The 24,457-nt window shown below is 46.0% G+C and overlaps 1 protein-coding gene and 1 long non-coding RNA gene across 2 annotated transcripts in view; both read left to right on the top strand.

Moving 5' to 3' along the window:
* GLRX3 (glutaredoxin 3) overlaps positions 1-24,457 on the top strand; it is a 294,370-nt gene that overhangs the window by 174,113 nt on the left and 95,800 nt on the right. The gene's annotated exons all lie outside the window — the stretch shown is intronic.
* Positions 5,562-8,971, top strand: LOC136054670 (uncharacterized). The gene is made up of 3 exons (XR_010622762.1): positions 5,562-5,712; positions 6,932-7,144; positions 8,932-8,971. It is a non-coding gene; the product is annotated as an uncharacterized LOC136054670 (long non-coding RNA).

Below are 24,457 nucleotides of genomic sequence, written 5' to 3'. Positions count from 1 at the left end.
TTACAGGGCCAATGTGTACGCCTCATTCAGCTGGGGAGGGAAGCTTGCAAAACCTGGATGACAACGTCTCTAAATGTCTGATAATGGAGGTTGCTTTCTGGAGCAAATCCCTGGATGTGGTCACTACTTCATAGCTTGTAGGGTGGCTGTAACTTAATGCTTTTGTCCCGAAGGAAGGCATTGAGTGTGATTTCTTTCTCGGGAGCACAGGGTTCCTCATCCCTTCCTGCTCCTAGCGGATCCTGTAGCCCTATAGGGGGGACCAGAGGTGTCCCCAGCTTTGGGCATCTCCACGGATGGAGCCTGCATCATCCAGGAGCGTACAGGAGATTGCCTCCCTGTAGCTCTCACCTGCAACTTGCTGAAGCACAGATGGCTCAGGTGCACACAAGCTATTATGTGCACTCATATGAGTGTGTACGAGTTCAAAAGATTCAGAGGAGCAAAGTGTTTAAAATGTCTATAGGAAGGAAGGAAGGCTGGGCAAAGTCTTTGAAAGGGATCAAGCTACTCAGAGACACGAATTGACTTTCAATGAGGCATTGTAACTCATTTCTGAAATCGAGTCTTGAGTTCCTGTGTCACCTGCGTGGCTTTGAAGGGGTCATCTGTGACTGCTATCACGTTCTGCAGAATTTACAGCCTGGGTGGAAGAATTTACAAAGAAAATGAGATGCAGGCAAAATGAAAACGAGGGAAATGAACTGTATAGAAATGTCAAGTGAATTGTTTCAGAAATGTCTTCCATTTCACTGTGTCTCATCTAAAAATTTGTATCGAATGGAACCTTTAAGTATTCCTATTATCTCTACTTTCACCTGACACGAAGCAGATTAGCTAACGGTAGCAAATTTACTATGCAGGAGAATGGATTTAAATAACACAAGTACACAAAAACCGTCACAGAAAACATGCTGAGCACCATTTTTTACAAACTCTGCTCTGAGCCTGACCATGAGATGTGTTTAGAATTGGTCCCAGAGAGCTCCCTGCTCGGTGATGGGGTGACCTGAGGTGTGGGGTCTGGTCTGCACAAGTGCAGGCTGCTCTCTGCCAGGAGCTGCCTTCAGCCACACCATCACTGCTGGCTCTTGGGTCCTGTGGTGCCCACGGGGGCTCTGAGAATCCTCGACTGCTGGAGGTGATAACACAGGCCCAGAAAATAAGGATCTGTTAAATATTCACTTGGAGGCATGCAGGAACTGGGCCCAAACTTGCAGATGTGCTGAAGGTGGGACCACTCTTCATCCCAAAGTAACAGAACTGTATTTCCAAGGTGCAACATGGCCATCACTAAGCAAACATATGCCATAAACAGGAGGTGCAGCTTTCTGGGACGTGCTGTGTAGCTTCCTGCCCTCCCCAAGCCCCCATTCGTGTTTACTCTGTGCAGGATTTATTCCTTTTTTTCCAGACCATGGCTGTCACTTTGTGCATTTTGCTACTCGGCATGGCAAGCTTCTCGCAGCAGAGCAAGCGTGTGTGTGAACACGTGGAGCAGTGATTTGCATTAATTACTCCAGAAGTGGCTGGTTTTCCTGCTGTGAGATGCACACAGATGCATTCTGCACTCCCAGCAATGCTGCAGCACTCTTTGAATGGCTCCTGCTTCCTGTGGCACCATCAGATGTGTCACGTTGGAGGGGAACAGCCTTTCTGAAGCTGCTATGTTGGAAAGACAAACAACATATGCTGGAAATGCAAACGTGGAGTTGGATTTATTATGAGGGCTGCTGATGAAACTTATGTGCAGAACGAATCCCTACGTATTAGGGGCTTGGCCATGTTTATGCATGAGTGCTGAAAATGTGATACTGCCAGAGAAGATGGAAACTACTGAACAACTGAAATAACATCGTTGTTCAGTAGAACTTAACTGGTCGTTTATTTGGATTTGGAAAGGAGAAAGAAAAGAAGATTGTATGCCATCTAAACAGAGCAGTGCAGAGCTTAAACAGTGCGAGCACCACGGTTGCTCTGAAAGTATTGAGTGCATGCTCTGTGAAGGTGCACAGCCAAATTTTCTTGGAGGAATGAGCTGCTTTTGCATAAAAGCTGCCTCGTCCTGTGAGACCGTGTTGGGCTGGCTGCCCTGCATCACCACAGCCATGCAGAGACCATGGCCACTATTCGCCCTGCTGCTTTATTTTGGTGGTGATTTTGGACTTCCCTGCTTCGTGTCCCATGCTGTCTCTGCAGTCTTGGCTGTTTCCATCCACCACCTCACAGCACGTGCCCTGATTTCTCGTTACCTGGTGCAACCTTCAAAATGTTATTGTGACTGAATATGTGAATGCTAAGCCTTGCATGTGGTGAACATCTAGCTGCCAAGGAGGTGGAAACTGAGAACAAAGCAAAACCAGATATTTGGTATCATCTTCAGATTTCAAAGAATTAGAAGGGGGAGAATGCCAGTCATATTGCAGTGATCCTTGCATAGTCACGTGCTGAGCCTTAGGAGCTTGAGGCTGTAGAAGCAGGGAGGGCTATAAAGTAGATTTTCAGACAGCTTTCACTGTTACTGTTAGCTGTGTTGTTTGTCAAATCCATCTGCATAAGGATATCCCTCCTGGCTGGTATGGCAAGTCAAAGAAAACAAATTGAATAGGAATGTAATCACCCTCCCTGCACCACATCTAGTCATGCTCTGCACACTCAAGCCCTGAAGGATTAGAGCTGAAGCTTTTGTGTTGCATTTCAGCACCCATTGGTCCAAAACAGCAGAGTGATGCGCTGAGGGGTCCTGCAAAAAGCCTCTCCTCTGGAAGCAATCTGCTCTGATGGGAAACAATGACTGATGAAATAGGATTAAATCATTTAGCTTTTGTTTGAATAATTAAAAAAAAAAACCCACACCTACAGAACAGCCAAATGGTAACAACAAAAATAACGAACAGGAGAAAATAGATCTAAGACAGGATAAAAAAGAAAACTCTGTACAGATCTTGACAGAAAGCTCTCTGCTTCTGCCTGCAAGCATATGCAACAGGTGGCAGCATCCTGTGATACAAAACTCCTTGTCAGTGCTCTGAAGCATAGAGCTGCGTAGTCCTCAAGCTGCTCCTTAGCTGTTAGTCCTAAGTTGTTAGTACTGAAGTCAGTTAGCCAAGCTTAAAGTAACTTCAGTCAGCCCTAACATTAGTCATGAAGTAGTCCTGAGTTCTTATCTCGACCCACCATCGCTGTAGTGCAACAGAAATAAATAACACAGACAAATGTTCCTCGCTCACATTTTTTCCCCTAAGTAATACATAACTTAAAAAATTGATTTTTCTTTGAAGGGTAATAATTTCCGGGATATTACTGTGACACAAACAGGGCTGCTTTATTGCAGCTGAGAAAATCCAGGAGCTTATAGGATATGTTTGATATATAGCATACACGGAATACGAAGGGTAGGCGTTTAGGACACGGGCTTAGTGCAGGTTGCTCAGGGTAAAGCAGCAGGCTGTTGCCACCTCTTGCTGCATCCCATGCATGCAGGCTGAGCCCAGAGCAGCAGTGGGACCAGGCTTACCTGCAGTCCTGATACCTTCCCCAGCCTGGGAACCTCCTGCCCTGACCAGATAGGGAAGACAAGATGGAGCTGAACTCCCGAGTTTCAGCCCTTCCTGTCCTCTAAGAGGGGTGTACCAAATGCCTCTGCTCGCAAGCATTCTCTTTTCCTTGTCATACAGGAAGTTTTCAGTTGTGCTGGGTTCAGATGGATTTGTTTCTTGGCATCAGTAGGGCTTTCTTAACAAGTAACAACAACTACGTGAAGGTAAAATTGGCTAATTACAATTAATAAGTGTTACAGGTAAGACAATTTTAGGCAATGGCAACTACAAAGAGTAAAAGAATAAAAGCAGATAAAGAGAAAATGGGGAAAGAGGGACAGACTGATAGCAAAGCAAAGTGGCTCATCACTCCTAGATCCAGCAGTGTCTTGTTGACAGGCACAGGTCTTCAGTAGTGGTGGGTCTGCAGAGATGGTGGTGCTCAGTTGACAACTACTAACAATGGCAGTACAAAGTTAATAAGTCCAAAGTGATGGAGTCAGGTCTTTTTGGAGTTAAAGCTTCTGGCTTTGGGATCTCAGCAGGAACTCCTGTGTACCCATCTTCCAGGCCTTGCAAATTTAAGACAGTAAGAGGAAGTAGGGACATGCCAACCTGTATCCCACCTTCACAGGTTACAATGGCATCATCTGATCTCCCATATCAAACCAGAGCTCCCAGGTCAAGTCTTCAGCCAGTTAACACTCCTGAGCACTCCACTTCGAAGGCAAACAGCTCCAAAGAAATGCTTTCAAATGTAAAATTTTATGTGATGTGGGTACTCTCATGTTCATTTGAGACAGTCCTTCCCGATCTCAGACATATGGGCAACAGCTACTGATACTCTGAGGAGAAGTTCTGCTCAAATCACAATGCAGATTTACCTGGGAGAACTTCACAGTATGTGAGCTTAGCAGCGGAGTGTGCCGTTACTGCATTATACCTGGTGAGGAGCTGGAAAAGAATGGCACTGGCAGCTGCCTACTAATAATTATGGAACATATTAACACTTTCCAATGGGTGGTTTAATTGCTTTCCCCCTCGGAAAACAAATTTTACAAACTTCAGCCCGTTGTTTTTTTATGACACATTTGAAGCTTTTGCAGTAATATCAGCAGTGAATTTTTGAACGTGCATGCGACACTTGAAAGGCACACACGCTGCAGCCCCATTGAGTATTTGCTCTGTTGCTGTTGTTGCCTCAGCTGGTTTTCCCACGGGAACATTAAGAGCTGAGGCAGGCTATAGCACTCCTCAAATGACAAAAATGAAGATAATGGCCTTGAAAATGGGATTTCGGTGTAATGAGCTGCAGTAAGAGTGATACTGGAGTGCTTGCTGGTGGTCCAGGAGCACTGCTGAGCAGAGGCACCAGCAGCACAAGCACTGCCCCTGCAGGAGGAAAACAGGGGAAGAGCTGGGCCAGAAATCAGCTTAGGTGCTGTAGAAACATGGAATGGTGTTGCTGCAAAACTGTTGTCCTCGGCTTCAACACATCCCTGGGAGGAGCAGGATGTGCACATGGAGCTGTGGGGCTGTGCAGAAAACAATTCTGCAGAGCAAGGGATGCTTCAGGTGCAGGCAAAGGAGGAATCAGAGGGAGATGCGCAAACACCACTGCTGAGGGCTGTCCCCTCTTCTCCCAGCTGCTGGTAGCATTGCTCTCTCCTAACTTCTGAGTGTGTCCAGGGCTGAATTTCACTCATGCAGCTCTCAGGGCAGAAGCTCTGCCTGCTCGGCTGCTATGTGCAGCCTGGCAGATCTGTCCTCTGGGCAATTAATGGAGTTCTTGATAAGCTGCACCAACAGGAAGGCTTTTTAGATGCAGGCACCTTAAGGTCAAATTTACTTTTGTCCCTGTAACCTTAACGCTTCTCCATACATTTCCATCCTGTGCATTGAATGGAAAAAATATCATGTGAGCATGTAATTACAGTCTGTATTATAGTGCAATAATTCCTCCGTGAGACAGCTAAAGACTAACCAAGAGCTAATCTATCCAAAACCAATATAGCAGCCCCAGCGCAGGCTGGACCTGGGCCAGATGGGAGCCAGGAGCAGCTTTTGTGACACTGATGAACGCGGCATAGCTGCTGATGGATGGAGAGCAGACCCCCTTTTATCCTTCCAAACCACTCCAGCGTTCAGTCCTGTGCCACTGTCCCACCTGAAGGTAAGGACAACTTGTTCAAGAATGCACTAACACCTTCTGAGCTCATTCCCCAAGAAGTAGGGGGCAGGAAAGTGCATTTCTAAAGCAGTCACCTCCAGCTGCAAGCTGAGTCCTCGTGGGTGGGAAACCTGTGGGGGGAGCAGCTGTACAGCTTTCCTCAGCCACAGGGGAGCTGCAACGAGGTCCCCCTGCAGCCTTCTCTTCTCCAGGCTGAGCACTCCCAGCTCCCTCTGCCTGTCTCCATAGGAGAGGTGCTCCAGCCCTCTGAGCATCCCCATGGCCACCCCAGCAGCTGACTACCATCGTCCTCTGGCTGTGACCACCCAACCAACTCCATACCCACTGAATAATCCACCCCTCAAACCTCTATCTCTCCCACTTAGAGATAAGGATGCAGTGTGGGACCGTGCCTAAGGCCTGGTGCACGTCCAGGTGGATGACACCAGTTGAAGGAGTTTAAAAGAAAGTGCTTAGTATGTGATTTTGGATATTACTTACAATCTCAGACCATCAAACCAAATTCAAAGCAACTTTGGGAATGTTACGGTACTTTTAATATGAGTGGATGTGGCTGATATACTTCTGTCTGCTGGATCAGCCACAGTGACAGCTGAACAGAAAATCCATTAGAGAATTTATATGTGTACCGTTGTCTGGAGTTGGAAGAAAGCATATTTTGATGTTCAGATACAAGAAGTATGATGTTCGGGGACTGGAATAATCCCCACAGGACGCGGTTCATTCGCAGTACATCATCCGAGGACAGCCAGCTGCAGGCTCTGCTCTAATTTCCTGGTGAGCTTCCCCGTAATATTTATTGTGCAGACAAAAGAAGCTGCATCTAGTGAATATTTATATAAGAAAGAGAAGGGTTTTTTAATAACTGATGGTCCATATATCCACGAATAGGGGAGACTGGAGCAAAAATGAAGATGTCTAAGTATGTGGACAGTTTGATTGTTGCTTCTAATTAGAAGGAGTATAGAAGATAGGCATTATGGCTGTGATTCATTTTTATGTAGATGGAAGAGCAGCAGTTTCCAGCCAACACAGGGCAGACTTTGCCCCAACCTGCTGGCTGCCAATCACATCCCCTGTGGCTGTCGGTGTGCCCCGGTAGTGCCCAGCAGCCCAGGGCAGGGCAGGGCACAGTGCATGGGGACCATGCCTGGGCTGCAGTCGGGTGCTGTCACTTGGGGCATCTTCTTTTGTCTTGTAGGGAGACAGGTCCGGGACACACAACAACTGTGCTTCCTTAGGAAAAAGCATGGTACTTCATACAGTGCCACACATCGTGCCATACCTGCACCTGATGCACATGCATTGCTTCAAGTCACAGTCAGTGGAAAAAGGCCTCTGTTGAAGAACGAATTAAACACAGAACAGAATCAGCACACTGAAAAGCACTTCAAATTCCACCTGAATATTCAAGGTGAGTCAAAAAATACAAGAAATGGCAGTAAATTGTTTTGAAGATTTACTACTCGAGCCAAAAATGTTTGCTATAGGTTGTGGTGAACCCCACAGCCTGGATGCTGTGTGTGGAAGCAGAGCAGTGCCAGCAGCAGGGCATCCCCAAGGACCTCAGAGCACTAAGAGATACTGGAAGAAGCGGGGCAGAAATCACATAAGGGCTTTAGCATGTAAACTGTGGGCTGGAGACCCATAGCTGGAGAATAAAAGCGGCCACTGTAAACCCACAAAACCACTGAGACAATTCCAGCTGGCAGCCCAGATCCATCAATGTCTCGTTAAACAAATGCTTCCCTTACAAAAGGAAGATGGAAAAAAAAAAACAAGTTGTGTGTGTTTCTGAGCGTCCGTTTCAGAACAGAGCACAGGGTTGGGGGAAAAGACTGAGAGTCTGCAAATGTTGGAGTCACCGATGGAGAGCACTGGCTAAGGCACAGTGCCCTGTGAGCAGCAGCTGTGGAGATGGACAGAAGCTTCCTCAGATGTGTAATCCATTGAGCAGCAGAGGTAAATTACAGGTGTGTTTGTCAGTGGAGCTCAATCTGGCTTTCAGTTCATTACGTCAAATGGGCATCACAGCCAGGGACTGAAATTTCCCTGTCCCAGTGAGAGGCTTTTTCAGCTGCTGCAGCACTGCCAGCGTGGGGAGTGAGCTCAGATGAATGGTGCCATCCCTTGGTCCTCTTTGCAGAGCAGCTGGACTCTGCATGCTGGGGGCTGCAAACAGGAGCAGGAAGGGGCCCAGTGGGGGAGAGGATGCAGGATGGGCAGCTCTCACCTCTCAGCTGACAAAAATTGCAGCTGCTGCTCTGCAAAGCAAGCAGAGAAACCCTTCCCAGGAGCAGGGCGAGCTGATCCCAGCTGCTCTGATGGGGCACCACTGGGAGGGAGGATGCTCAGGTACCTGCACGGTGGCTTGGGAGGTATGACAGAGAGGAGCAAGCCTCAAACCCTTACATCCCACCCCGGGTTCAGAGGGCCTCAGGGTACCTCACCCTTTTCAGAGAGCCACAGGGGCAATCTGCAGCAAGAACCAGCAGTGGAACGCTCTGCCATTGCCACCTCCTCTCTTCTCTTCACCTACACCCTTTCCACTGGAGAAAATGAATGGGTTGTGGGAGACAGTAGCATCATTATAAATCAAGTTGTATTTCTATTATAATGACAAAGGGAGAACACACTTTCTATATGCTAAATATATCCGCGCGGTTATGTGATAGTAGCATTCCTTAAATTGATGATATTTATCAGCTGAGGAAAACAAATTTCTATATACAGAAGAAAATAATTAAAGGAAAGGGGAGAATAATAGTGGCTTCACAGCAGTCAAGTCTAGCAATGCCTTAACAGAAATATTGACGTTCTTTTGGATGCATGTCAAGGAGAAATGGAAAGATAGCAGGGCAATTTCTTCTGCAGTTATAAGTACAGAGTATCTTTAAACACTGGCAGTCATACATACACGGGTTTCCAGCAGACCGACTTCTCCTTGCTTTCTCTGATGGGAAAAAGAGGAATCGGTTACAAGGGAATTTCTGTTTATTTGTCTTTCTGGAACCTGTTGAGTGTCATCTACGTTATGCTTAACCTGACTTATTGCTGCAAAAAGAGGAAAAAATGCAACCTGCAAGCACGGGATCATTGAGGCGAGGCCCAGTGGTGCTGTTATACTTATTTAAGGAGGAGATTGGCTTTTCCATCTTTTCCTTTATTTATTTATTTATTTATTCTTTTTCTTTTTTCCAGCTGCTGCTGGTTTGGCTGAGCTGTTAACCCGAGGTGACACTCCCCAGGCTGGGAGCAGGCTGGTGTCATCCAAGTGGTGGAGCATTCCTATCCTATGGGCTTGCTTTGCAGAGTAAGGAGTGTATGGCTGGGAGGAGCTGGAGCACAGGCATGGCAGCTGAGCCATGGCCCTCCTGGACTCATGGTAGCACCTGGGGCACATGGGGGAGGCACACAGAACCTCGTTATCAGCGTGCCAGGGCCAAACAGGACAGCTGCAGAGCCACAGGTGTGTTCTGCATTGCTTGTATATTCACCTGATATATTCACCTCAGAGGTGCTCGATGGGCCTTTGTTACAATGCTGGAATAGAGTGCTGTTGCTAAAGCTGTCAGGGCTTATAACGCTTGAAAAATAATTGTCCAGTCTCTGAGGACCTGGGTAGTGCTTAACACAACCGTTTTTCTAGGCCATAATATAAAGGGTGACATTGATGTACTGCTACTGCACCTCATAACTGAATTCCAGGGCCCGTGCTTCTCAGGTTTATTAGGGCCGTTCCCATTGAAATTGCAAATCTCCATGCAAAGCTCGCTGCCATTGCTCCCAGGTGAGGCAGGCGATGCTGAGCGCACCCACAGCTCTGCTCTCACCAACAGCAGTGCTGTTCAGGGGCTCAGGTGTGACGCATGGGGGCTTGCAAGGTAGGCAGGAACCAGCAGGGACTGACAAAAAGCTGATGAAGTTTTCCTGAATTACTTTTTAATTCCAGCTCCCGTTGTAGATGCTCTGATAAACAGCCAACAGCTTGTTAGCAGAGCCAAATGGAAACTTCCTCCACACAATGTAAATTTTGGTGATATACACGAATATAAAACACAGTGTAGAGCTACACTCTTCTTCGCCAGAACAAATGTGCCTCTATGTTATGCAAGAAATGCTAATTCAGTACAGTCGTTAAGAAATACATAACGCTGACATTAATTGAAGTGAAACGAGCGTGTGCTTGAATGAATAGAAGTAGGGAAAAGAGGTGAGCTGTGCTTGTAACTGAGGGAGTGACTGCAATAGGATGGCTGTTGTGCGTGGTGTGACTGCCAGGTCTTACTGCTGCCCGGGCACCGTCCCTGCAGGCAGCCATGGACTTGCCATCACGTAGCACTGGCAGCAAATTGGTGGTATGCAGCCCTGCATTGCCTCTGTTGTTCCCTTGTGTGACTCACACCCATCTTTCATACATTTATCCATTTGCTGACATCATGTTTTTTGTTGTGTTTTACTGCCTCGTACCATATAATACATAGATCTATCCACCAAATGAGACGGTCGTTGCTGGCATCCAAATGTAGAGGAGTGTAATGATTCAGTGAAGATGTGTTTATTAACTCTAATGCAACTTTTGTGTTACATTTTATGTAATAGAAAAATTATCAACCTGACATTAAAAGAAGTCTTGGTTTAAGGGAGTGTAATTTTTGCTAATGGATTGCTACATTTCATTTCCATATCCTTTTCCAGCAATTTTATGTTTAAATATCATTGCCCCTTTGAATTATGTAAGGCTTTTTTCACTGTGATGTTCCAGCAATTTGCCAGCCTCATGTGTGTAATTAGTTTAATTAGCTCTAGAGCTTTAATGGGAGCATTGGTGTCTGCTGGATGCACGCTGTTCTTCACTGGACGAAGTCAGAAGTTGTGTTTCTCAGTCAGCTGCAGCTGAAGCACACCAGCCCTTACCAGGCTCCACGTCCTTGTGTTTTGCCCTTTCAGGGAACACCACATTCTTGATTTTGGCTGCAGTCCCTGCCTGGATCTGGTCTCCACTGTGGACACAGCACTGCATTCTGGGCATGCTCACTGGACCGGTTTGCACAGCTGTCAAAGTACGTTCCCTTGGCCTTTCTGATAATCACTGATTATTAATAGCACGCAAAATAAATAGTATTCTTACTGTCTTGGGCCGTGCCTGCATAATGGATGGGGGGAAACAGAAGTAATGCATCTTCTTAACACAGAACATTTCACCAAGCCCAGCTAAAGCTTGACACTGAAAACAACTCCCGGGGAACTGTCAAGATGACAATAGGAAAAGCATTAATGATTCATCCAAGTGCCATTAGCCCTGCATGTTAGACCTGACGCTGTGCGGAGTCAATAGATCATTTTTATGTTCTACAATAGAAAAACATTGAGTGGAAATGGAAGCATATGACCTCTAGGCTACATTAAAGCACTATTAAGAAAAAGATCATTATCTGAAAAGTGCAAAACCATATTAATGTGGTCCGCTTGTCTGTCAGACTGAGCATTTCCAATCTGTTCCCTCTGACGTCACCTGGCAATCGACGCATTAACGCTCGGCAGAAGCTCAGCAACACAAACACAGCGTTGTGAGGACACGTTCACCAGTATGATCATCATCATTTGTTAAGAAAATGGTGCTTGCTTTACATCTCCACCGCCTCTCTCAGCGGTGGTTGTGGCCAGCCATCAGTACAGGTCTCCCTTTATAAAAAGAAACAATACACCACTTGCTGTCCTCTGTGTGCTTCAAGAGAAACACCTTTAAGCAATTGAAGCACACAAGAATCAACTGTTTTCCCCATGAAAGCGCAGTCCTTTACAAAGGAAACTTCCAGGAAGAGAGCTTAGTTCAGAGGAGCCAGGTTTTGCTCATCATGTGAATGCCACGAGCACATCCAGCTCCATGCTGGGATGGCACACTCTGAAAGCAGAGGACCATGATGGGCTCTGGTATTGCCAGAACCACCAAACCATCACCACCAAAACACCACAGCATGTCTTTGTTTTACACCTGAAGGCCAAACCATTCTGGAAGATTACATTTTACCTGCAGGTATGTGTAATGAGGAGTATTGGAGTACTTCTCTTGTTTCTGTGCTGACCACAATGAAACCCATAGCGTGCTTAATGCTGTGTTCCTGCTCGCTGGAGAGGCGATGCCATCAATTTGGGAGCTGAATGAAGGAGAGATTTCACTTCCAGGCTCTCTGCTGCCTCACACAAAGGCTGTGCTGGCAGCACTGGTGGCCCTGTGATGCAAATTGGACAGGACTTTGCTCAAGGAGAGACCTGCTCCCCCACCCCGTCCAATTTATAATGCTCACGCTTGGCAGGCATCTCAATTAGTCTTATTTTAATTTCAGTTGACTATATCACTGCATTCCGTATTGATTTCTAAACAATCATTTTTATTGATTTCAGACACTAAAGCTGCCTTAACAATACAGTAATAATACAATAAAACAACAGTAGATTTTTATTTATTTTTTATTATTATTATATTTCTTATTAGGCTGCAAAGCAACCAAACGTGGGAACGTGCAGCAAATCCATGACCAAAATGCTGCTGTGCTGCTGAAGCTCAGCACATCTGGCCAGCTGCCTCATGCCTGGAGGTCTGTAGGAATGGGAGAAGTTCTACTAACGTGGATGGCAGTGGTGAGCATTCCTCCAGACCCAACAAGAGGAGCTGGAATGCCAGATGGAAAGTCAGTGCACACGCAGGTAAATCTAAGGCTGTTCTCCAACGCATTACTTGAAAACTTGGAAAACTTCATGGCTACTATGCAATCAAGCTGGTGTGAAATCACTGGTGAGATCAACCCACGGGCAGTTGTGATTTTGCCAGACTAAATTGGAAACTCACTGTAACCGTTCCTTCCTTGCTTTCATTTAGCTTCTATCGTTCCCAATTATAAAGCGAGCTGTTTGATCCCAGAGCAAGCAGCTTTTTCGGACACTGTGTGGAGCACCAGCACTCTGATGCAAGCTGCAGCCCCCAGCAGTGCTGATGGAGAGGTGACAAGCAGTGCCCACAGCACTGGCAGTAGCACAGCCCCTGGCCCCTGCCCATCCCACTGCTGCTTACACCACTGCAGTTATAGGGAGCCGGCCTCATATCTGTCATACGCTGTGGAAAAGCAGAAGTTGGGAGGGGGTCCCCTCAACTGGCTTAACAAAAGGACCCCCCCACCTGTGAACAAGTGGATGAAGGTCAGAGCCAGACCAATGACATCAATAACAACTTTCATTTGACCTGCTGCAAACAAAATCCAGAGGTCAGGGAACTTACCCCACCACTCACGTGTTGCTACTGCGTGATGCAGGCTGCCAGTGAGTCCTGCCACGTCCCACTGAAATGGGCACTGCAACAGCCACCATTTTACCCCTCCAGGAGCATATTCAGGCAGTGTCTTTATCATTTAACTTAGTGATGCATAATAGAGGTCAGGAAGGCAGCGCTATTTTTTATCTAGCTGTGATAATTAGGTGAAAACTTAGTACAAGAAATGGGCAAATGGAATTAACCACCTTATTTAATGGGAAACGAGAAACTTACATAGCAGGGTAAATATAGTTCCGTGAGTATTTGGAAGTTAAATGAGATATGCAGTAGAGCACGTTTCAGTTTTAAAATAGTTTGAAATCATTTATGCAGTCACTGTGGTTAAATGTATTCAGAGGATGGGGAAGATGGGCAGCTTCGGGGCTCGGGTGGCGGTGGTGTCCACATGATGCCTGTCAGTGGGATCACAGCCTGAATCTGGCTGCAGGAGCAGGGCGGGGGCAGGAGGATGCTCAGGTTTTGGGGGTTTGCTACCACTCTTTGTCACTGCAAGGGTAAATGTGCCACAATGCTGGGACCGTGTGACAAGCCGGGGCTGGGGGGACTGTTCGGTCCTCACGTGCGTTAATCTGATTTCTTACTTACAAGCTCCTGCTTGTTTCCCTTAAGTAAGCATTTAATTATGATGCAAGAAATCAGTTACTCGTGAGCATCCTTATGGAATAAAACAAAAGGATTTCTTTCCCCCTCTTTACAGGATTAGTTTATTTGTTGGACCAGAATTATCTTAATCCGGTAGATGTCCTTCAACAAGTTATAAACAAGAGCAGTGCCTTTCCTCCAATGGATTTCATTTAACTGGCTCTTACAATTGATGAGATGTTTGCAGTTCTGAGTCCCTTACAGTAATAACTTGTCCAAATAAATTAACATGAAAAAAAATCCCTTGTTAACACCCGAATAATCAAATTCTTTTGTCAACTACGTCCCCGAATAACCTGCCCTGACTTTAGTCAAAGTTTGCTAGAATTAGAGACTTGCTGTGAAGCACAACTACTCCACCATGAACGCAGGACTGCTAATTTCCAAGTTAAGTAGCCGTTCTCATTTGCAAAGATCTGAGTTCTTTTTCAGCAAAAATAGGCCAGAAGAAAGGAAGACGAAGCACAGGAGATGCATCAAATCCAGGTTGGGTATCAGGAGCAATTTCTTCCCTGCAGAGCAGCCAGCCATGGCACAGCTGCACAGGGCTGGGGGTTCCCCATCCCTGGGGGTGTTCAGACCCATGGGGATGTGGCACTGAGGGGTGTGGGCAGTGGGCACAGTGGGGTGGCTGGGACTCTGAGCATCTCAGAGGGCTTTTCCAGCCTTAATGGTTCCATGATTCTACGATCCCATGAAGCTGAGTGCATCCCACTGAGCCCTGCGGCCCCCGGGGCTTCAGGGAGCAGCATCCTAAATGCGCCAGCTGCAAACATATGGGAATGTTTGACGTCTATAGGTGCTGGAAGTTCTGTGAAGCCCAGAGGTGCTGGTCCTTAGCCCAGGGTTGCAGCAGCAAGGAGCTGTGCAGCACCCATCACCAGGCAGACACTTCCAGGGCCTCTTTTTGTCCTTTCTTCACCAGTACTGTGGCAGCTCAGCCCACACAGAAATACCAGGTACTTTATGCACAGGAAAACAGAACAAACCAATTTCAGTAAACTATGTGAAACTCCTGGAGGATCTTTTTGTTAGGAGTTGAGCAGGCTGTAAATAACAGAGGCATTAACAGTAATTCACACCCCTGGGACAAGCCATAGAGGATTACAGCCGCGTGGAACCATTTGCCTTGAGAAAAATGACAAAATTTCCAAGGACTAGATGGCTTCTTGAGAGAAGATTTGAAGCTCAGGCTGCACTTGTCTTGAGCCTATCCACTATCAATTCCAGTTCGTACAAAGACATTTACTCCTATTATTATTATATCCCTGCCCTTTCTCGCCCTTGAAGTATTGGCATTGTGGCTCTGAAGACAGATTCAATTAACAAACCGGATAGATGCTGACCTTTCCGGGGTTGTTATTCTATCCTTGATTTGCTTTAGGGGAGAAATATTTCTTTCTTGTATAAATATGAAATAACAAATAAATAACCAACAATTGATTTGTAGTTTCAAAAAAAAAAAAAAAAAAAAAGAGAGAGAGAGCAAAAGAGAGGAAAGAAATGAACTAGTCAAGCACGGACACTGGCATTAGCTGAAGGGCTTCAGCACCTTATGCAGGGATTATTCACTGAGTATGCCACCATCCATCACGATTACAGAGCTGCTGAGAGATTTCTGGAGCGGATTTTTTTCCAGAGAATGAGGTAACTGAAGCAGCATAGTGCTTGGCCCCTTTTTGTTACCACTGTAATTGATTTTCTCCAGCCCAGAAAGGAAATATTCTTTTTTGCTGCTTTTTCACACGTTACCGACTGCTGACCCACAGCATCGCATGGGACTGCTGCGATGGGTTGTAAGGTCAGGGTCAGGGACAGGGACTGGGATAGGGATAGGGATAGGGATCTGGTGCTTTGGGGCATCCCATGTCTGATCTCCCCTGGATGAGGCTCCACTCTTCAGGGAAAGGTGCACTTGGTTGTAGAGTGCTCACTGAGCACCCATGGTGATGTTGGTGATCTTGTTTTCTCTAGCAGTTGCCTCATATCCGTACGTGGCCAGGACCACTGCCCTGCTGAAAGGGCTTTTTGTGCTCACATAGTTAGCTTGGAAACGATTGAATGGTGTTTGGTATTGCTCAGTTTTTCCTGGTGAAGACTGAAATGGAGGCAGGCAATGGGAACACAGCCTTTGTGTGCACTTTCCTGATGCATGCTTCCAACTGTAGCCACGAGCAAATAAGAATTTGTATCATACATAAAAATTGCTTCCTGCTCAACAGACACGCCGAGGCACAAACTGGCTTCATTTAAATTCACATCCCCAAAAATGATAGATTTATACTTCAAAAGAGCTTTCTTCCCCTCTCCCCTTCTCTCCCCACATGCACACACTTGGGACAAGATCAAACAGCGCTTTATTTTTCTCTAACAATAATGTAATTATAATACAGCGATAATTGTAGAGAAATCTGGGGACAACTCAGCATGTAAAAATTCTAATTAATATTTTTATAATACTAATTATTTTATAATTATAATTACGTATAATTATCATCCTTATTTTAATAATTCCCACGCTATCGTGCTGCAGGTATTACACTTAACCTTTTCAGTGCTAGTCCTGACTGTTCTTTTCCTCAGACTAAACTGCCATTCTGTGGATTGCACCACTTGGAGCTGGGGGACATCCTTGTTGCTGATTTGTACCACTGCTGCTGAAGTCACCTGAATTCTTGAGCCTGGGTTCATCTCCATTTTTGTTTGTCGCTTGGTTTGTGTTGGCTGTGGGGATGTTGCCCGCCCTGCCTCACCCATGGGGGGACAGCTGATACCCGCAGGCAGGTTTTCTCAAGGGAAACTAAGGCCTAAAAGGGCACAGCACACCAAGGCAAGGAATTTGCATGGGTAACCCATGATGTATTTTCTGTGGAGGATTTGTACTTGTTTATCCACTGGTGCTCGTTCATGTAACATCATCTACATTCAGCAGGATGCTGGACAAGAAGTGGTGGCAACCTTTGCCATCCATTAATGCTCTTACATAATGCTGCATAGTGAACAAGGCTTTTATTCATCACCCTTCTTCGCCTTGAATTCTCTTATTTCCATTTCTTTCTGCACTTCCCTGTTCATTTTTCTGTCTATCTGATTTAGCAAGTAACAAAATACCATGCCCATTTACACAGAGCCTGGAAGTTCCCTACTCAGAGCCATACGCACCCACTGTTCTGATCCTGCCCAGCCCTCGTGCCTGCTTTTCAATTATAAATGCTTTCAATTATAAATGCTCATAATTCTACAAAGAAAAGAAAGAGATCAAACCTTTTTCTTTGGTTTTTGACATCTTTGAATACATGTTAGACAAAGGAAAAGATCAGTGCTTCCAGTAATTCACAAAAACCTTTCCTTTCTGGTGGCAGAATGTGTAAAGTTCGTATATCTCCTCTAACTTTAACCTTGGGTGATCCACAGAAATCAGAGAAGTCTTTGCTGGAACAGTAGAAGGCATTTGGTGTTTCAGGTGCTGGCCTTTGTGAACAAATACACCATTTGCTTGCACCAAGTCACTCCTCTCCAAAGTGAGATAAATGGTTTTGTTACTTCCATGTGAAGCACATGAACTGCTCTTCCACCCTCTGATTGACACTGGAAAGGCAAAGGCCTGCTCTGAACAGCCCCATCCCGTGTGCTGGAGCCCTCTGCTCCTGTGTGAGCCCTGGGCTGGAGCAGGTGCTGGGGCCAAATGCAGCATCTGAGATGTGTCCACGAATGGAAGTGTTCCTGCAGCCCCAGTGGACACACTCAGAGTGTCCTCTGCCAGGAAAACCACGTGGCACAGGTATGGTTATACCACTCCTATCAGTTACAAGAGCTAGATGATATCTGCTCGGCATGTTGCTGAAAGCCTATTGACCACCTGGTTTTTAACTTGATGCAAACGGCCTTAAAAATTTGACTTATTTTCTGTTTTGTCAGAACTGGAGACTTTTCTGCATAACTTATTGTTGTGCAGATTAAGCATGACGTGTTGATTTGTTACCGACCTTGAGGATTCCTTCCTATGCTGTTTGCCTCCAGCAATGAGCAGTCCATGGGACATGAAACTTGTATCAGAATCTGCCTTTCTATTCTTCAGTCTCGAGCCTTATTCTGATATCAAGCATGCTGCATTCAACCATCATAAAGGCAAACGGAAATGGATGCCAGCAAGTCACAACAAACTGTGTGTTGGCAAAATATTCAACCATGCTGAAACTGGAGGCTGGATCTTCCCACGTGGCTTTATTTTGGCATTGCAAACTGCACATCTTCTAAAGGTCAGAGCTTCTGATTTCCATATTCTTCTGTTTCTTTTCTTCTTTCCCTTGATAATTCAGTTCATTTTCATAGTCTTATTCAATGTTTCACTACCAAGACTTTTGACCTTTTGTGCATCTCTTTGCCTCGGTAAACGAGCTGTCCTTAGCCCATGGCACAGCCACCTGACTGCAGGAGGGGCAGCTGGGGGCTGCTGGCCAGGGCAGGGCACGAGGAGCTCACACTGAGATATGAATACGGGCCTTGAGCGTTGTATATTACAAGTCAGTCTGTGTATGGTGCAATATTAGGGCTCTGCAGTGCGATCAAATATCCACAAGCCACCAGGACAGCAAAACAATCTTAGTTAAAAGCAGCTTTGTTATTATTGATTGAGTATTGAAGTTGTAGGCAAATTAGGAATATAAACGGGTACACAGATGATCTAATTTGCAATCATTGTACACTGCCATCTGTAATGGTTCTCTATGGGGAAGGGCAGACATCATCATTACTTTTGTTGTTTGTCTTCTAGCTCGTTGCCTTTCAGTCAGTGCTCATATGCTCAGTGTGTATGGCACTAAGCAGAGAGAGTTGGAAATGCTTTGCTTTGTGGCTGGAGCTTGGCTCATCTTTCCTGATCCCAAAGCACTCCTGCACTGCCCATCATCACCCAGCCCTGCTCCAAGTACCTCTTCTTCTCATTGCTTTCCTCACATTCCTATCTTCCCTCAACACAGGGAACTGCTCTCATCTGTCCCCCCCAGGTCTCTAAAGCAGTGAAAGAGGCATTAACTGTGCTGATTTATAAATCACACAAACTAGCGTTTGGAAAACAGAAAATGAATTGCATGTAGGTAGATTTCCATTTCTCCAATGAAAAAGGAAGGCTGAACCCCCACAGGTATTGTGCTGACCCTTGGCAGACAGAAGTGACTGACACCACAGCCCTTTCACAAATGCTGTGTGCTTCGTGATGAATGAATATGAGCAGAAAAGAAGATGGGGAAAGTGGCAACCTGGCACCAGCAGTGTTAATTTGCTACAGTTTCATCATTTACTTGGGGGAAACTTGATATATCTTTATCGCTCCTTCTCCGATCACAGCTCTATAACCTCTGATATTCCACTCAGTGAACTGAAATATCTCTCAATATAAAAGCATCTTCTTCTAACAGCACTGGGAACCATTACAGTATATTGTTATGTACACTGGTATTACCTAAGGAAAAATTCAAAGGCTGGAAAAACAGACATTTTTAGAGAGAGTGGAAAACACAACTTCTAAATTAAAATTACAGTTTTTCTTCATTTAATCCAGTATGGTATTTCTTCTTCTAACTGAGCCCCTATATAAGGATGGAAGAAAAAAAAAACCCTTAATGAGCAAGAAGAGAAAGAAGAGCACTGTGGGGTGTGGGAGTCACCCACATCACTCCTGCTCCTCGTGTCTGGCACTGACTGCACGGCTGCTGGGGCCACGATGGCGTTCACTGGGGTAGAGACAGTGACTGCAATTTGGGTTCTGCTGCCTGTGACACCACTGCCTGCCCTCCTTCCATCCTCATTTTATTCCAGTTCACGCATTTCTTTCCCAGCTTTTTAGGTCATTGAGTTGGTTCGTGGGTTTAACAACCACCAGTGCTGTGCCAACCGTAAATACAAGAGCTTAGCAGAGAGCTGTGGGGTGTGGGTGCTGACACAGTGCACGTGTGCTTGTTGCTCCTGGAGCCTCAGCCTGGGAAAGCCCAGAAATTACCGTTTTGAGAAATGCTCCTTTGCCCCCATCTTATTTACAGTGCACAGTTCACTGGTTAAAACTGTTAGAGCTGAAATTGCTGGAGGAATTCAACCTCAAATACGTCCCAAGTCATTCCCTGAACGAAGAGGAGAACCCTTGCAACAACCATGATAAGTTCACTGCAAGGCACCTCCCGGAAAACACGTTGTTATCTGGCAGTACTGCAAGTGTGTGCTGAAGATGCCATCATTCATGCTCCCAGCTGGTTTAATATCAGCATTTTCTGTTTCCTGCCCCATTCCTGTGAAGGACTGTAAATGTGTGTGTGTCTGCCCAGCCCGGCTGTCAGCATGGCCATGGGGGAATCCATGCTGGTGGGCACTGCCATGGGGCCACAGCCATTGCCCAGAGGTCAAACTGAGTGCTGCCCCTGTTTCTCCCCTCTATTAGACAGAGATAATTGCACCCCTAGGTCACAGCCAGCATGGGGATGTGCTGAGAACCACTTGCAATGCCTGGGAAGTGTTCTGGTCGGGAAGTTCTGCAAATACTCAGTGGATTGTAGAGCTACAATTATTATAAATCGATGGTCTATTAAAGGTAAAATTTAATTTAATATTTAATGTTCTGCAGTTTCATATTACTACATATGATGCTGGAGCAATATATATGATCACTTGCTGCAACCCAGTGACGGAGCAGTAGAGCAGAAGAGGCATTTAAGCAGACATTCAAATGGAGGTGACCCTAAATGCTCGGGTGGGTGACCTGAACTTTTCAGTTTTAACATGTCTTAAACCACTGAACTACACTTGAAATGAGCAATTTGACACGTTTGCTTTTTCCAGCTTCTCCAGGAGCACTGGCAAAACCTTACACTGAGGACCAGACCTAATTGTTGGAGGATATGAAAGAGAGGGTAAGCATGTCCGTTTTGTTTTTTTTATCCAGGATCACCACAGAGTCATGGAGTCATGAAATCATAGAGCCATATTCACTTCTAAGCCAGCCCGTTTCTAAGGTACGAGCAGTCTATTCTATATGAGAAGCTGCTGGAGTCACCAATGCACAGGAAGAAGCAGCAGCAGCACTCATACTGTTGGGGTTTGGTTTCTGTGTTTTGGACAATGCTGCCAACTGCTCTCTTTTCATTGGAAATAAAGGTCAACAATCCAAGGTGCAAAAAGTTAAACTCCCTAAGTCCCACCTGCACGTGTGCACCCATATAAAGAACTCAAGGACGAGCAGGCAGAGGACAGATGTCATCAGCCCTGCTCTCCAGACCTTTGCAAGTGCAGCAGTGCTGCTGTGTACCCCCATGGGGCCGTTCAGATGTACGACATCGTGCCCACAGCGTCCCAGCACTGGGATGTAAATGCTCCTCCTGCTGCAGGCACAGGACGAGCAGTGGGGACGGAATGCACTGCCAGGTCCTGCCCCACCACCAGGGGCACTCAGCCCTGTGCTGTGCTGAGCTGCAAGGACCTGCTTCCACTGATTTCTGCTCAGTCTCTATTGAATGCACATTATGGAATTTAATCAGTGAAATGAGGGAGCTAATGAAGTTGTTAACGAGTTTGCCACATCTAATATTGTTCATTTATTTTTTTTTAGTGGGAAAAAAGAAAGCTACTGTTGCTGCTGTTTGGCAGCTTGTTGGTTTTGATTTTTTTATTTTATTTTATTTTAATTTATTATTTTATTTTATTTTATTTTACTTTTGCTTTAGGCAAATGACAGGAATAAGTTCACTTCTAATTACTTTCATGTGAAGAAAAGTTAATAGAAATTTTAATAACAGTAGCAGCTTGAGAGAGCTTGAGGCCATGACAGCATTGCAATGGAGGCAGCTCCTGCAGCAGGCTGCAGCCACTTACTGCCATGTGTAGGATGCTCTGCTAGAGGCACAGGGGCAGAGCTTTGGGACAATTCAGAAGGGTTCAATCTGCCTCATGTGCTGGGGCTCACTGAGCATGCACACCAGGCACTACTGCTCTCAGCTCTGCAGCTCCTCTTTGCTCCTGCTGGTACCAGATCACTGCACCGCAGCAGAAACACTGCTGGGTTGGTCACCCCCAGGACACAGAGAAACGATGCAGTGAGCACCCTGCCTGCAGCCCGTGTTGTGGGGACGTGGCACTGTGGTTTGCCCTTGGCAGCCCACCCATCCTCACTCAAAGAGCTGCAAAATGAGAAGCGGGCTGCAAAAGTCCTCGAGCAATTGATGCTGGTTCCCCTGCAGTGAGCAGAAAGGTGAGGCTGTCAGGCAGCTCTGCGTGCTTAAATCTTGCTGTGGGGTGCTGCACAGTGCTGCTTGCACCCCCTCCACTTCTGAGTATTATTTACCTGTCTTGTTGGCAGATAAAGAAATCCACTCCAGAAAAGGAGAGTTGCTATGTATGTATTCAGTGGAGATCTGTATTATCTTAATGTTCCATGAGTGTATACGAAGGTTTTGTTAGTGTTTAAACAACAAGAAAGGAGTTTGGGACCCCACGAGCTAAAGGAAAAAGAATGAGCATTGCTCACAATCCAGGAGAAAGCATCCAGAAAGCTCCATGGATCAGCCCTGCCCTGCTCTCCCTGGACATCAGCAGGCATTAGTGCTTGCTGGCAGCACGGGAAGGGCAGGAGCACATCACTGTGGTACTCATGTGATGCGGTGCATCTCTTGCTGTTCTCCCTTTGTGAAAGCAGCAGAGATGCAACTATCTAAATAGGAAATCCCACAGATTAGATTAGATTAGATTAGATTAGATTAGATTAGATTAGATTAGATTAGATTAGGATTGCCCCGCTGCAGATGAAAAATGCTTCTGTGGTCATGACACCATACCTCTGGGAGTTTAAGAAGCATTTGGACAACACTGTCAGAAATACGGTTTGAATTTTGGGTGGTTCAGAGTGGAGGAAGGAGTTGTTCTTCATGGTCTTGTGGATCCCTTCCAACGCAGATTATCCTCTGATTCATTGCACCCACGCATGTAAGCAATGTGCAATACCCTTAGCTCTTCCTCTGCTCCATGGAGTGAGGTTGGTCACTGAGAGCTCAAGAGGATCATAGAATCACAGAGTCATTAAGGCTGGAAAAATCCTCTCAGATCCCCCAGCCCAACCTCACCCACCCCCACTGTGCCCACTGCCCACGTCCCTCAGTGCCACATCTCTGTCCCTGAACACCTCCAGGGATGGGGATCCCCCACCCCTGAGCAGCTGTGCCAACACCTGGCTGCTCTCTGGAGAAGAAACTCCTTCTGATACCCAACGTGACCCTCCCCTGGTGCAACATGAGGCCATCACCCCTCGTGAGGATGAAGAGGAGGCAGAGCAGGGTGTACCACCATGCACACCCAATTGGCAGAACCTCCTGGGGGTCTTCATTGACCAACACTGTGAAGGACACAATTACTGTGCATTGTCCCTGTACCACCCACCTCAGCAGTGACCTCACAGCACAGCACATCTTCCTGGCACACTGGAAACCCCTGTGAGCAGCTGCAGTTCCGTGGTGGCTACGTTTGGAGTGTGGCTTCTGCAGCCATCGCTGTGGTCATCAGCAGTGGACATCTGCCACACAGAGGGACATGGGTGCCAACAGCAAGCTGGTTTCACTTACTGTAAGTGACCACCTACACCTTGTGAGTGCAAGAAAACTGGAGAAGTTTATGAAAGAAGAAAAAGGACGGGGCACTGGGAGGCAAAACACTCATCACCTTTCAGGAAAAGGATGAATACTGAAGGAAAAGAGGAGGCGGGTTGGAGCTCATTCTGAAGGTTAGGATGCTTTTCCCTTGCCCTTTGTTTCTCCCCTATTCATTTCAAAGAGAATTACACAGAATAATAATCTACTTGTTTTGTCTGTGTGGTAATTGCATTGATAATTTGCTGTGATTTAAATAATCAAATTCAGAGTTTTGCATGTCGTGGTCTGAAAAGGAGCTTTCTTTAATCTCCAAAGATGCATATTCATGATGGCACTATATATATAGTGAAAGAAATTACGGTACCATTGTCTACTTCAAACAAGTCATTCATTCCCTGCTGCTTGAGAAAAAGATGAAGAAGTCGAAACACTCGATGATTGATTTGTACTTTCAAGGCTCACCTCCTCTCCCTTTGGTAATGGATTTCTTTATCTATCAACAGCTATCGTTGTCATTTAGCATCTGGCCCGTGCAGCCTGCTCCCAGGTTTAAGTGCCGTGTCAAGCAAATCCATGCCTTGGCATTTTGCTGCCAGCCCAACTCGTGTTTTGCTCTTGCAGCAAACAGGTCGCTCATTTTCCAGCATCAGATACACCATGCCTTTGTTTTCTACATCATGACGTGTCTTGCCAGGGCTGGGTGTGGGTGAAGGTGTTCATGAGGTTTTCCCCCTGCAGTGTACATGGAAGTGGAACCATGGGGAATGCTTCAGATTTCTATTTTTGTACTGGATTTGAATGTTTATTGCATCCAGATTTAAACAATTTATTGTGCCAGGTAACGAAAATCCCATCAGAAGCCTCTCTAAGGAACACGATTTGCCTTTGAAGGCTAAAAGAAATCCATTCTAGAAATATAAACACTACCATAACAGAGGTCAAACATCTTCACTTTTGTTGACTCTAAAATTTAATCTGTTCTATATGGCTGTGCATTAATACCAAAATACATTTATTAGGAGTATCAACCAGAGAATAGCAATGGGGATCTATGGGAGGGATGGAGAACTTCTGACCCGGGCTGTGTGACACTGTTAGGGCAGGACTGCCCTGAAACCCACAGCGTAATGTG

Source organism: Cyrtonyx montezumae, unplaced genomic scaffold (genome assembly GCF_038088225.1).
Source record: "Cyrtonyx montezumae isolate F1298 unplaced genomic scaffold, pur_monq_1.0 scaffold_4, whole genome shotgun sequence".
NCBI lineage: Eukaryota > Metazoa > Chordata > Aves > Galliformes > Odontophoridae > Cyrtonyx > Cyrtonyx montezumae.
Note: the sequence above shows the minus strand (reverse complement) of the source record. Positions and strands in the feature narration are given on the sequence as shown.